Source organism: Manacus candei, unplaced genomic scaffold, assembly GCF_025592945.1.
Source record: "Manacus candei isolate 608988 ecotype Guabito, Panama unplaced genomic scaffold, ASM2559294v1 h1tg000028l, whole genome shotgun sequence".
In the NCBI taxonomy this organism is placed as follows: Eukaryota; Metazoa; Chordata; class Aves; order Passeriformes; family Pipridae; genus Manacus; species Manacus candei.
The window spans coordinates 33004610-33017049 of record NW_026138076.1 but is presented as its reverse complement, the minus strand read 5'-3'; positions in this window follow the sequence as shown (position 1 = coordinate 33017049).

Below are 12440 nucleotides of genomic sequence, written 5' to 3'. Positions count from 1 at the left end.
AGCACAAAACAGAGGAGCATCCAAGAACTTGATTTCAAGACTTGATTCCATGTCTGCCTGCTCAGCTGTGAGCACATTACAAAGCAGTCGGTTTGCTTTTCTTTAGGTACGAACGCTTTTATTCCCCTCACGCAGCTCACTATGAAATTTAAAATGCTCATTTCAGCAGCCATGGTTTGGTTTGTACAATTTTGAGATGGGATTGAAATGGTGGGGGTTTTTTAGTTTAGGCTATTTCTTTTGCAGGAGGGGTTTACTTTGGGTATTTTTTTGGTGGCGGGGTTTCTTGTTTATTGTTAAAGCACAGTTGATATTCCATCTGGATTCATTAAGTTTCTACTTCATTTATGAACCAGGTCAGAATCCTGGTCAAGAAAATAATATACTGTCTCAGAATACACTTAAGTGAGAAGGTGAAACATGCTTAAAAAAACAGAAAACCATGCGAGTTCCTTTAAAGAAGTAATGGTACCATTAGTGTCACTTATCATCCTGTTATTACATGATGTTTTTTCTTTTAATGAATGAGTCAGGTCACTGTGCATACAAGGAAAGCAAACTACTGACTACATATAGGTGCCTACACGTGATTCTGCATAGAAATGCAATAGCATTCAAAGAAATCCCAATTAACTGCAGGACTTTATTCAGTTTTGTCATTTCTCTCCTCATGTTTCTTATTGTTTATAATTATAGACTGTAAACTTAGAGAAGGAAAGAATACATAAAGCACCTTGGGATGTTAAAGAGTTAGTTACATATATACAGCTTTTACACCAAATTACAGAAGAATAAAGTGTGACTGACACAAAAACATGCTGCTGCTCCTGGTATGCAGCACAGAGTGCAAGAGTGAACTGCAGAACTCAGGCATTACCAGAGTTTTGTTTTTGCTCCTGGCTTTCACACACCTAATTCAGCATACCATAACAATCTACCCTAGACTTGTCTTTAGGGCATGACTGAACATGGTCAACATGCCTTTGTATTTTTGATACAAATCCTTTTGAACTGACAACCTTCATTTCAATACAACATAAAAATGCTAGTCCTTCAATTCATCTACCATATAAAGAAAAAGTACACAATATAACCATAGGTGTTTTTTCACCTGTGAGAGCACAGGGAGGGGCACAGTTCTGAAAAATATTGGTCCAAAAAGAAAAACGTAGCTGATCTTTTTTTTCCTCTTAAAATTTCTGCTACTGATTTCAAAAAGGGATAGATGGGACCCATACTGTTCAGCAGCAGAAGTCTGTGCAGAAATTTAGCTGTTAGTTCCCATGTGTGTATTTTTAAGACTGAGTAACCCACATTCAATATATTGACTGACTGAAAGGCAGGTTCCATTTCAGTTCAACTCCCAGCCACCTTTTAGTGAGATTTAGAGAGAATTAAGTTTTAATGCTACCAAAGAACAATTGCAAATTGGTTTTTTTCTTTTTTTTAATACATTTTTTTCAGTAAGTCATGTGATAGCTTCCCAGTAAGAAGGAAACTGCATTTCAAGATGATTACTGTACTTCCGTGTTTTCTTTGCCATTTATTCTTTCTGCTGAAGACTGACTGGAGCAACACACACACACACATAAAAACCTCAACCTAAAAACAATGCTGTAATTAAGTATTCTGAGAACATGCTGTTTCCTTGTTCAAGGCTTATAATTAAGTTAAATCATGTTTCATTTTCATGTCCCAGTTTTAGGGTTTGTTTTTTATTTGAGAGCATTTTTAAACGGATGACATTTTTGCTGTTTAAAGATATGAAAGTTTTAAAGGCAGTGGTTTTATTTTTTAAAATCTTAAGACACAAAACAAGATCTTTTGTGTGCTTTTTTACTGTGTACCATATTAACATTATTTTCTGCAATGCCACAAATTTAGGTTGCTACTATTATTACTTTGCAGTACTGCAAGCAGATATTCTTATCAACTAAGACAAAAAGCTGAAGGCAAACCTATGCCTTTGACTCTGTCAGAATAAATTCAGAGTAGTTCCGTTGAAGCTGCCCAAATTCTGCCATGTTAATCCAGAAGTCCTTTGTTTCCAATTGCATATGCAGTTTCCATCATCACAACTGCTGCTGTTTTCTCTTTCAAATTCATGTTAAATGAATTCATGCAAAGGTTTTAAACAGGTTCTTGCAGATTTGGGTGCAGTACTTCAAGATATTACTGCCCCCACCTGTCCACCCTGTACTATTCTTCTCCTGAAGGTAAACATCTCTGAAGCAAAACAGGATTGCATTCACACCAGTCCACATCAGGGCATGCTGTCTCTTTTGGTAGCTGTGCACTGCTGAGGATACCACCACCAGTGACCATTTGTCAAAGGTGCAAAGCAACTAAAGGATCATCTACCCTGTGGAATTTTGTCTAGATGCAGAAGTATCAATGCAGACATGTTGGATAAGTACTGGTATGAAACTGGACTGGTGTTTGTATGACTAAATACCTTCAGGCAGCACAGCATATCCATATGAAAGCCCCACAGCTCCTCAACATAACACCTGACCTCTGTTTCCTGACTGCCTCTGCAGAACAGAACTGCTGTGCAAGATAGTTCCTCCCTGGGCTGGGGTAAAGGCCATATGATGCAGGGAGCTCTCCAGCTATGGATTTGTAAAGGACGTTATTCCGTATTTATCTTGAATCCCACCCAAAATGATGTTAAAAATAAAATGAGGAAATAAATTAAGATTGCTTTTAGAGGAGGACGCTATTCATACAGCACTAGAAGAGAATGTTTTACTAGGTTATCATGAGCAAAATACAAAGTAGACCTAAAGTTTCTTTCATAATTCTGGTAAAGTCAGTAGGTCATTGCAAGGGGATTTCCTTAGCAAACAAAATTACTCAATGCTAGCAATCACAAGTAATTAAAAATAAGTATGTGGAAGAGAAATACTGCTGCAGGCAAATGCTATAATGGAAGGGAAAAAGCAAAATATACGTAATAATAATTTTAAAATTGCATAAGCAGGAAGACAGGTGATACCTTGAATGTAACCTTAAATTTCATCAGATATGCTGGGCCAAAAGCTTGTATTTCATATCTCTACATAACATCTTGCTTTGAGATGAGCTCAAAACACAGGATTTAGGTTTCAGGTCACCACCTTCTACAGCACAGACACAAAAAGTGGAAGGATCTTTAAAGCCAACATGGCCAGATTTCTAAAGACAGGTTCTTTAGAAGGTGGAATTCCCACCGCTTTTATTCTCTTCATTTTTTAAACAATTTTGAAACAATCCTAATCTATTTTTAAGATTACATAACACTGACCATTGTCGTTTACCTTTTGTTTCATGAACAGCAAAGTCACTGTCTGAAGACCAGGTATGGTGCTGTCCAACCTCGCCATCAACTCTCATTAAAACTCACTTAAAACAATTCTCTGGCACTTACAGGAAATTAGCCTTTCTTAAAGGTCTAAAGCTAGACAGTCATCTGTCTGCAATGTACAACCACAATACAATGTACGAAAAAAGCCTCGTCCCAAAAAGCCTAAAATTAAATCCCTCAAAACGTGCATATTGCAGGTAACAAACAGTTTCTCCCATGATGGAAGTTTGAGAGGCTCACTGAGCCTGTGTACTTGGCACTTTACCAGCTGAGTGCAGTACACACCAAATAGAGCAAACTAAATATGAAACATACTGTTTTAATGAATGTTTTCTGTGCAGGTGACTATTACGAGAATCTCAACATAGGTTTATAGCTGATGAATTGGATGACTAAATGGATTTGGAGTTGAAACAGCTGGGAGCTAGATTTCTTTTTCTAACTCAAGTGACTCTAGACAAACTACTGGGGCAGGTTAGGACCTCTGTTTCTAAGACCTTCAGTGGGGGTAATGCACCTGGCTTCAGCACTAGGACAAACTCTGTCTATTCATTTCTGCAAAAATGACTCAGATGTAAGCACCGGGGAATATTCAAAATAAAACCGTGGGCACTTGAAAGAGACTTTTTTCCCCGTTGAAAGATTAATGATTATTTCAACACCTGTAAGAACTTCCAGAATTCTTAATCAATGAAGTCCCCACTGAATTGACTCAAGGCCTACTCATGCAACAGCATAAGCCAAGAGCCTGTCTACATGTGAAAAAATATTCACTTGTCCAGTGTGAATGATTCCAGTGCAAACCCCTTATGTAATGGAACCACATCCTCATGCAGTCCAGGAGGCTACATGCCACATCACTCACTGCACTGCTACAAATGTCAGAGGAGTAAGAGTTATTGGAATTGACTCATTCACACTCACGAAAGAGACATTTTTTAATACAGGCTCTATTTTTTTTCCCCAAATGACTTAGTACATAAACAGCACTAAAAATACTACTTTATACATACACCCATCTGTAAAAATTTAAAAAAAAGCATTACATACTTGATTCTCACTGCAACAAAAAGGAAAAGACAACTGCAATATACAAAGATCCTATATATTCTAGGATCATAGAATATCTCAAATTGGAAAGGACCCATAAGGATCATCAAAAGTCCAACTCCCCGCTCCTTGCAGGATTAAATAAAACTAAACCATAAGACTAAGAGTATCATTCAGTTGCTCTTTGAACTCTGACAGGCTTGTTGTTGTGAACCACTTCCCTGGGGAGCCTATTCCAGTGGCTGACCACGCTCTCAGTGAAGAAGCTTTTCCTAATGTCCAGCATGAACTTCTCTGATGCACCTTCATTCCATTTCCTCATGTCCTCTCATACTGACTACAAATACCTTGTTTTGGTACTAGTAAAAATTTTAATCTTATGATATATGCATTGGAAGAAGGAAATGCAGGCAGTAGTTTTATGGCTAGAAACATGAAGAACCTCAGGGATTTGAACCTTTGTCTTTTCAGCTCAGTTGTTGGTGAAGGAAGGGGAGTGGCTATGTTAAGATACTACTTACACTCATTTTGTTTATAACTAAATTCTCAGCCCACTGGGTCCAAGTAATCTGGTGCTCAAATTAGTGCCTACATCTTTGATTACTGCTACAAGTGTCACAATTCCATGGAAGAAGTCTCTTTTTTCTCACCACTGGGACTGTAGATAAGCCGCTGTTGCCTGTAAGAAAGGTTCTAAAAACCACAAGAGATCACTGCCTGGAATCCTCTAAAATTGTTTCAGAAAAATCTTCAGCTAGTCTAAACTGCTATAGATCTAATGAAAGGAAAAAAACTGTAATTAAACCTTCGTATAAAACACTCAGCATACATTTTGATGTCTATAGAACATTTCAAAAAAGTGCCACAATATTTAAAGTTTTAATTAGTGAGTTGGCGAGTGAACAGCCACCTAATTTTTTGGCAATTTTTACTTACTAGCAGAACAAACAGCATTCAGCAAACAACCATTTCCAAAGATATGGCTCTCTCCTAAAAGGGTTTCTTCATCACAGGAGGCTGTCATGACTCCAGAATGTTATTAAGCACTTACAGAGTTCAGGATGCAGAATCATCTTGAGTACTTATCTGTCAATAAAGGTTCTATTATGTTGATTCTCTCAGCGTTTTTTGAATACAGTTTATCAACGGTGGTCTTATTGACAAATACAGTTTTAAAGGCCTGGAACTATGCCCTGAGGAATTTCAATCACAATAAAAAGATACTTAAAACTAAAAAAATATTTCAGGCAATTCAGTCTGATGAAGTTCTTCAACGTGCCTAGCAAGTTGACAAGTAACTTGCTATTCCACAATATTCACTTTGGAGTCCTCCATACTTGGTCCCAGACATGAAGGTTTACTCGGAAAACAGAAGGGTACAACAAAGTTTCATCTGCCACCTTCTGCTTTGACAGCTAGCAGTGGACAGCTTAAAGCTGCTGCATGACTGGGAAGAGTCACTCATTGTTTAGTGAACATCTTGGTGGTAATTTGAACTTGGAGGTTTTTCAAGACCTCTTTTGTTGTGTTCTTATTACCAAGGATGCTGATCTGCTGTTTATCCTTCCAGCTTCCCGTAAATGACCCATAATGTTGTAACCACCAACTATGATTACTGCTACTTCCTCCTAGCATAACTCTTCTAGAAGAGCTTATCTGTCTGCTGCAGCTGGCTCAGAAGGTACAGCTGGCTGCCCTCTCCTCTGTCCACACCCTAAATTATTCATGATGTATATGTCAGCATATGCTTCATGGTAACTACTCTTTAAAAACTCAGTGAGACTTAAAACATTGTGTTCTTCCCTTTCACCCTTTGTCTCTGCATATCTGTGCTCTAAATTTCTAATCCTAATATATGGCCTGTACTTACCTAACCTAAAAACTTAAGTTTCTTAACCCATGTTTTTCAGTATTTTTACAAGCTTTCCTCCCAATTAGAATGACAGCAGCAACTGAGTAAAAAAATTATTTTCTGTTACCCCTTCCCCCTTCCTTCCTACTTTGCACCTCAAGAGGCATTACTTGCCCTAGCAACTGTATTAAATACTGGTTCATAAATTGGAAGCACTCAAAGAGCCCCCAGGCACTGCCTAGCTAAGTTACGTGAAAGACATTCCCCATCAGATCAGGGAAGGCAACAAAGAGAAGCCCTATCTAGCAGGGCAGGTGTATGTGGCAAAAAAGAGTTCAGGTCTCAAAAGGGTGGAGACAAACATTGTAGGGTGGCTATGGGAAGGAAAACAAGGTTAGGACAGCTGATTGTTCAACTACAACCTATTCCTGTATCATGTCTCCAGCTCTGGGAACCAGAGATGATCTAGCTTCAGATAAACAGCAAATGGCAACTTCTCTTTTCATCTTCCTTTTTTTCTCCCCTCCCACCTCCCGTAAAGCACAGCATAATGCATGTGTAGACAGAAAGATGCCACATCATTCACGCTAAAAAAAAAAAGAAGGCTGTTTTCAAGTGAAGTTTTACATCCAGAAGTTTTAAGGTAACTGGTCAGTATTTTTCCACAAACCTGCCTTTTCAAGTTTCCATTCTGAAAAGTTGGAATGTTTTTCTACATCAGTCTTATCAGTATTGGAAAAAATATTATGTGCAAAAATATGTTTCAGGATTCCCTGTATTTTCTTTGAGCTTGAGTTTTCTCATATCATTTATAGTTAATCCAAACAGAATGCTTTTTTACTTCTTTCCCAGTTTGTAAGTAAATAGTTAAGGCTATGAAAATTCACATGCTTTGCACCAGAACAGTAATTCCGAGTGTGAAGCACAGCACATACAAAGTAGCAGAGGAAAAAAGCCAGCTAAGTAGCAGCCATCTACCTACCTCCCCTCTAATTCAATTGCTTGCGATGGTGTGATGATACGCTGAAGTGCTGCTTTAAATGAATTTGGAATGGATTCTCAGGAAACAAAAATCACTATGTAAACAAGACTTAAGAGATATCTCATGAAATAAAACTCAAACTGTAAAAACATTAAGAGCAGTTAGTACAATCAGTAAAATCAGGGGGTCACAATTCATTCACAGGAGAAAGTTCTACCTCTTACACTGCCTAGACTTACTAACTGCACTTGTCCTCTGGCACCTCATTACTGAGTTTAGACCAGACAGATATGCTTAAGAGGTGCAATACTTTAAGGGACTTTTCACAGACACAGAGATTGAACACCACCCAGTCCCAATACTAAATTCAATTCTCCAACCAGCACTAATCCATTCTATAAAAATATCAGTGCCATGTCCCAGAAGTTTTGTTCTCCACTAAGTTTGTTACTTGAGAACTCCTACAGTCACTATCAGTGATACTTTCCTCAATGCTCTTTTGAGTACAGACACAAAATCTAGCATCTTGCAAAGAGGTCCGGACCTCATACACCAATAAGAACATTCCAAACCTTGCAACAGGAAAAAGAATAATGGTTATATTGAATAACACCTTCAATTACTAAGATACCTGTGAATTAATTAAGTTTTCGGCATTCACTGTCACAGCGGGATTAATACCATGACAAGTAATCTGTAAACCTTGTTTGAGCAAGAGTATCCCTCCCTAAATAATTATCAGCTTCACAATGAGCAGTGGTCTTTGTCAGAGATGACAGATCTTCACTATTCACCTTCAAATTTGCTAGGAAGAAGGGGTTATAGACTCACATTAAGTTCTATACATAAGGTTGTAAACGGCAGTTCCTCACTCAGATGCCAAGAGGATCAGAGTTGCACGTTCAGTAGAAAGTTCCAGAACATCCCCCAAAACACCCAACACCCCACAAAACAAAACTGAAACAAACCCAACCGAACAAAAAAACAAGGAGTCATGACTGAACATAGTTTATTTTTTGACTGGCATCAAATACTGTGAGATAAGAAGTACTGAGGGTTACCTGGCCAGAGGGGAAAAAAACTAGAGGATTGATTTATAAACAAGCATAGGCTTTTGTGTTCCTCAGCAGAGATGAAACTACCATATTCAGTATCTACCAATGTTTTCTAAGACAAGAACATCACCAGTTAGGCAGCTCTTCAAAACACAGGAAACGATTTGTGCATTCCGTCTAATGAAACAAGACACCACATCTGAGAGGCTAAACTTGAGTCAAAATTTCCATCCCAGATAAAGGTAAAGGCACGTCCAAATTCTGTCTCCACAACCACAATATGCCAAAGTAGCTGGAGCAAAGCCAGCTGCCCAGCTAGCATTCTTGCCATGGGGACAAAGTTGTATCACCACCTTCTAAGCAACTGATCATACTCTGCACACATTAAGTCTCTGATGGGACAATGTACAGTTAATATGAAGATTAATGAAGTTAAGGCAAAAGCCAGAATGATCTAGATTTGCAAAACTTAAGCAGAGCTTGAGTATTTCTGCTTGTAGCTCCTGAAGGGGAACCAATCTCAAGAGCAGCCATTTAAAGAGAGCACCCTACTCTCCCAGAGTACAACCCTAGATCAAAAATCAGCATTAAAAGCTGTTAAAAGCTGGTGAAAAACATTTTCTGATCAACACTGTATGTCTCCTGATGAAGTTTTCTCCTGTCACAAACTAAAAACTTTCACTGTTTGAAGGAGATACTGAAATCTCACCATTTCCAATGCATAGACAAAAAAAAAAAAAAAAAAGAAAAAAATAAAAAAGCAAAAAAAGCACTGTTTTGGGCAAACAAGGCTGTTTACCAGAGAAATTTTCAAGCATTACTTTACATAGAGCTGTCCTATCAAATTCACTGTTTCACTTCTGGCACCTATCACTGCAAAGATTATGCTTATCACCTCTTCTAACCGACCAAGGCAAGACAGCTGCTCTAGAAATAGTTACAGCTGTTACTGCTGCTTACCTGGAAGCTACTGAACTCTCTCCCCCACAACTGACTGACATTAAACAAACCCCTGGGGTACAAAAAAACAAACAACAACAACAAAACACACAAAAAAGCGGACTACTTTGAACTACTTCTGAAGAAGAGTGTTTCCTTCGAAATGCATTGGAGACCACAGTTTCTGCAGAATTTACTGTTGCATTAATTGAGGACGGTCAGTCAGTTTTGAGGCTCCAACCAAACAATCACAAACACCAATTTAGGGACTGTTCTGTACCCACCTGCAAGAGCTCATCTGTCTACTCTCAGAACTGCTTTTCCTAAGGCTACATCTGAACTGCTATTCAGGCTAACCTAGATGCTTAAAATTACAATTTATCAACTGTCATATTCCAGATTATTTTGAAACCAGCTAGTTTTACATTAGATTGCATGAATTGACAGCAGCACAGTTCCACTTCACAGTAATACAGGCAGCCTATCTTTACCTTCCACACTTTCTCTTTACATCATGCGTTTACCCAGTTTTGCTTCTGGTGTTACTATGCCTTCTCTGTACTGTTGCCAAGATATTAAGCCCTCGGCCTTATACTGAAAATATTTCAGCCATAATTACAATATGCAACAATTGCCTATCAGGATCTGAATCAATAGTTCTTCGATTTCTGCCCATTTTATATTTACATTGAAGGCACTGGGGTAAAATGCTATCCACTCAATGACACCAAGAACCAAAGAGCATAAAGCAAATTAATCCCATGAGTAGCATTTTGTTTTTGTTTTCAGGTTTGAAGGAATTAATATAGTCTATGTTCTATTAAAATAACCTTTCTACATTAAGATCCTTTATTGATCATGGATTATTTATCTCATTCCATTGTTCTATTGCTAATTTTTTAATTTAAATAATGGAGATGGTTGTCTTAGCCTCATTTTCATATATAAAACTACACACAAATCAGGGAAAACCAAGTGATTTTGAAATGTTTTGGACAGCTATAAACACAGCAAGAAATCTCCAGCTGATTTCCAACTATGCTTTAAGTTTTACTAGGGACTTGTGGACAGCAGATTTCTTGTGCATCAGTAGCTACGTGATGGACCTATAGCATCTGCTTCTGATGATAATGCCTGCTAAAATACTCTTTTTTATAGTAGTGAAGGATTTGAAATAAAACAGCTAGGGAGAACAACTGAGGGGAGGCTGCAGAGAAGAATACAATTTAAAAAGTGTTATTTAGAACATTTCTGGCTGTAAATGTTTAAACCCTCAAGTTATCTGTTAATTAGTGCAGACTCCTTTTTGCTTAAGCAACTATCTGATCTGACAGGAGCAGTGTGGTACATTTGCACAACTATTTACTAACTAGTTGTCTCTTTATCATCTGCCAGACTGTAGTTCCGTGCCTCCTGTAGCAATCAAAGCTTGCTGTTGTGGTCTGCTTAAAGCCAGACTTCTCAGAAAAAGTTAGCATTTATAATTTTTATAATTTTTATATAAAAATTATGGTACAGCGCAACTGAGTGGCACGTTTTCACTCACATATGCAAAAATGTGTATATACTCATTTTTTTCAAACAACACAGAAGGTAATGTGTGCATCAGGACACAGGCAAAAAAAGAAAAGATCCCTAACCAGTACCGCAGATCAGTTCTTCCTGCATCATGAAAAGACACTTGTACTTAAAACTACTCCGTTTTTCAAGTGAAATTTCAATAAGCTGACTGGAATCATGTTGTTAAACTGAAACCTCAATTAAACATAGCAATAAATCTTTAAAAAAATTATTCCAGAATGAACACTCCCTTTCCTTTCCCTGCTGTATGTGTAAGTGCCTTGGCTTGACACTTTGTTCTCTCTAAATATTCTCAAATGAAAGCCATTAAAAAAAAAAAAGAGCTACTTTGTTTAATCCAATTCTTTTCGGATGGAGCTACCCCTGTGTTCTGAAGCTATTACGGCATTTATCATCCTGGAATAAACCTTTTAGTTCTGTAGGAATCAAGATCCGTGATGTACTTTTGAGACTGAATGTGGTTTTGAGTAGGTAGATTACTCATTGAGGTCATCACTAATTAAGGTTTTAGTTTTGTGTGTCTTAGAATTCTTCATCATCACCTTACTGGCTCCTGATTATCAGCTCCTCCCCTTGCCCCCTGCTTGAACAGCAAGCCCAAATAGAACTTCTGCAGGAAGCCTGCATGAGACACTACTGAGACTGCTCCAAGGACAAAACACTTGTCATTTCCCACTTCACAGAGAGATTTTAAATCTCTGCACGACCTTCAGCATGTATATACAACATCTATAATTCACCCTCCTTTCATCAACATACACTCTAATTACAGAAAGTTACCAGAGAGGGTCAATGATGGATGCAAAAAAGAAACATGTAGTGGTCCAAACAAGATTTCCATCTTCCATGTAAAATTTTACCACCTTCTCCTTCCCTGACCCACCATCATCCACACCTCTTTGCATTTCATAAAGCCTGGTGCCTTATATCTCAAAAAACACCTTTCTAGTTGATCAGGTAAGCGATATCAGTGGCTATAACAACACAAATAAGCATCAAATAATTACAATTACAAAAAAGAGGGCAGTACATTTGTAAGCTTAAAAATAAAAACTTTTACCTCAGTTATAATTCTACTGGCAGCTGCATTCCAACTTTCCAGCAATATGGAGTAAGCAAAAATCTCTGGTTAGCAGAAATACTGCATGAACGGCAGCTTCATAAGCAAATTCTAGAATGTCTTCTGTGAGGCACATGCTGCTAAAGAGAGCCCAGGTTTCTAAATTTCAAGCCAACTAGACTTTTCAAGACTTGAAAATAAGTTCACTTTCATAGTTTAGAACCAGAACAAACCATGTCCAAACTACATGTTCAAATTTTTATAAAAATTAAGGTTTAACATTTATTTTACATCTAGCTTTCCACATCCATGTGGGGACAAGGAATCAGAATGTACATAACTATAAGCAGTGCAAAAGTGGTGCCAGTGAGAAGTCACAGATGCACAATAAAGTGATAGTACAAGACTAGAGAAAATTAAGCTATGGATGTTAAGAATGGAGACCAAAAAATTAAACAAGAAAAAATATGAAGGAAGAGGGCAGGGAAGAGGAGAGTCGGATGTTTAATAATGCCCTTGTTGCTGCGAAGATAAACTAATGGCACAAGACAATGTTTCTTGTAGAACAAAAATCC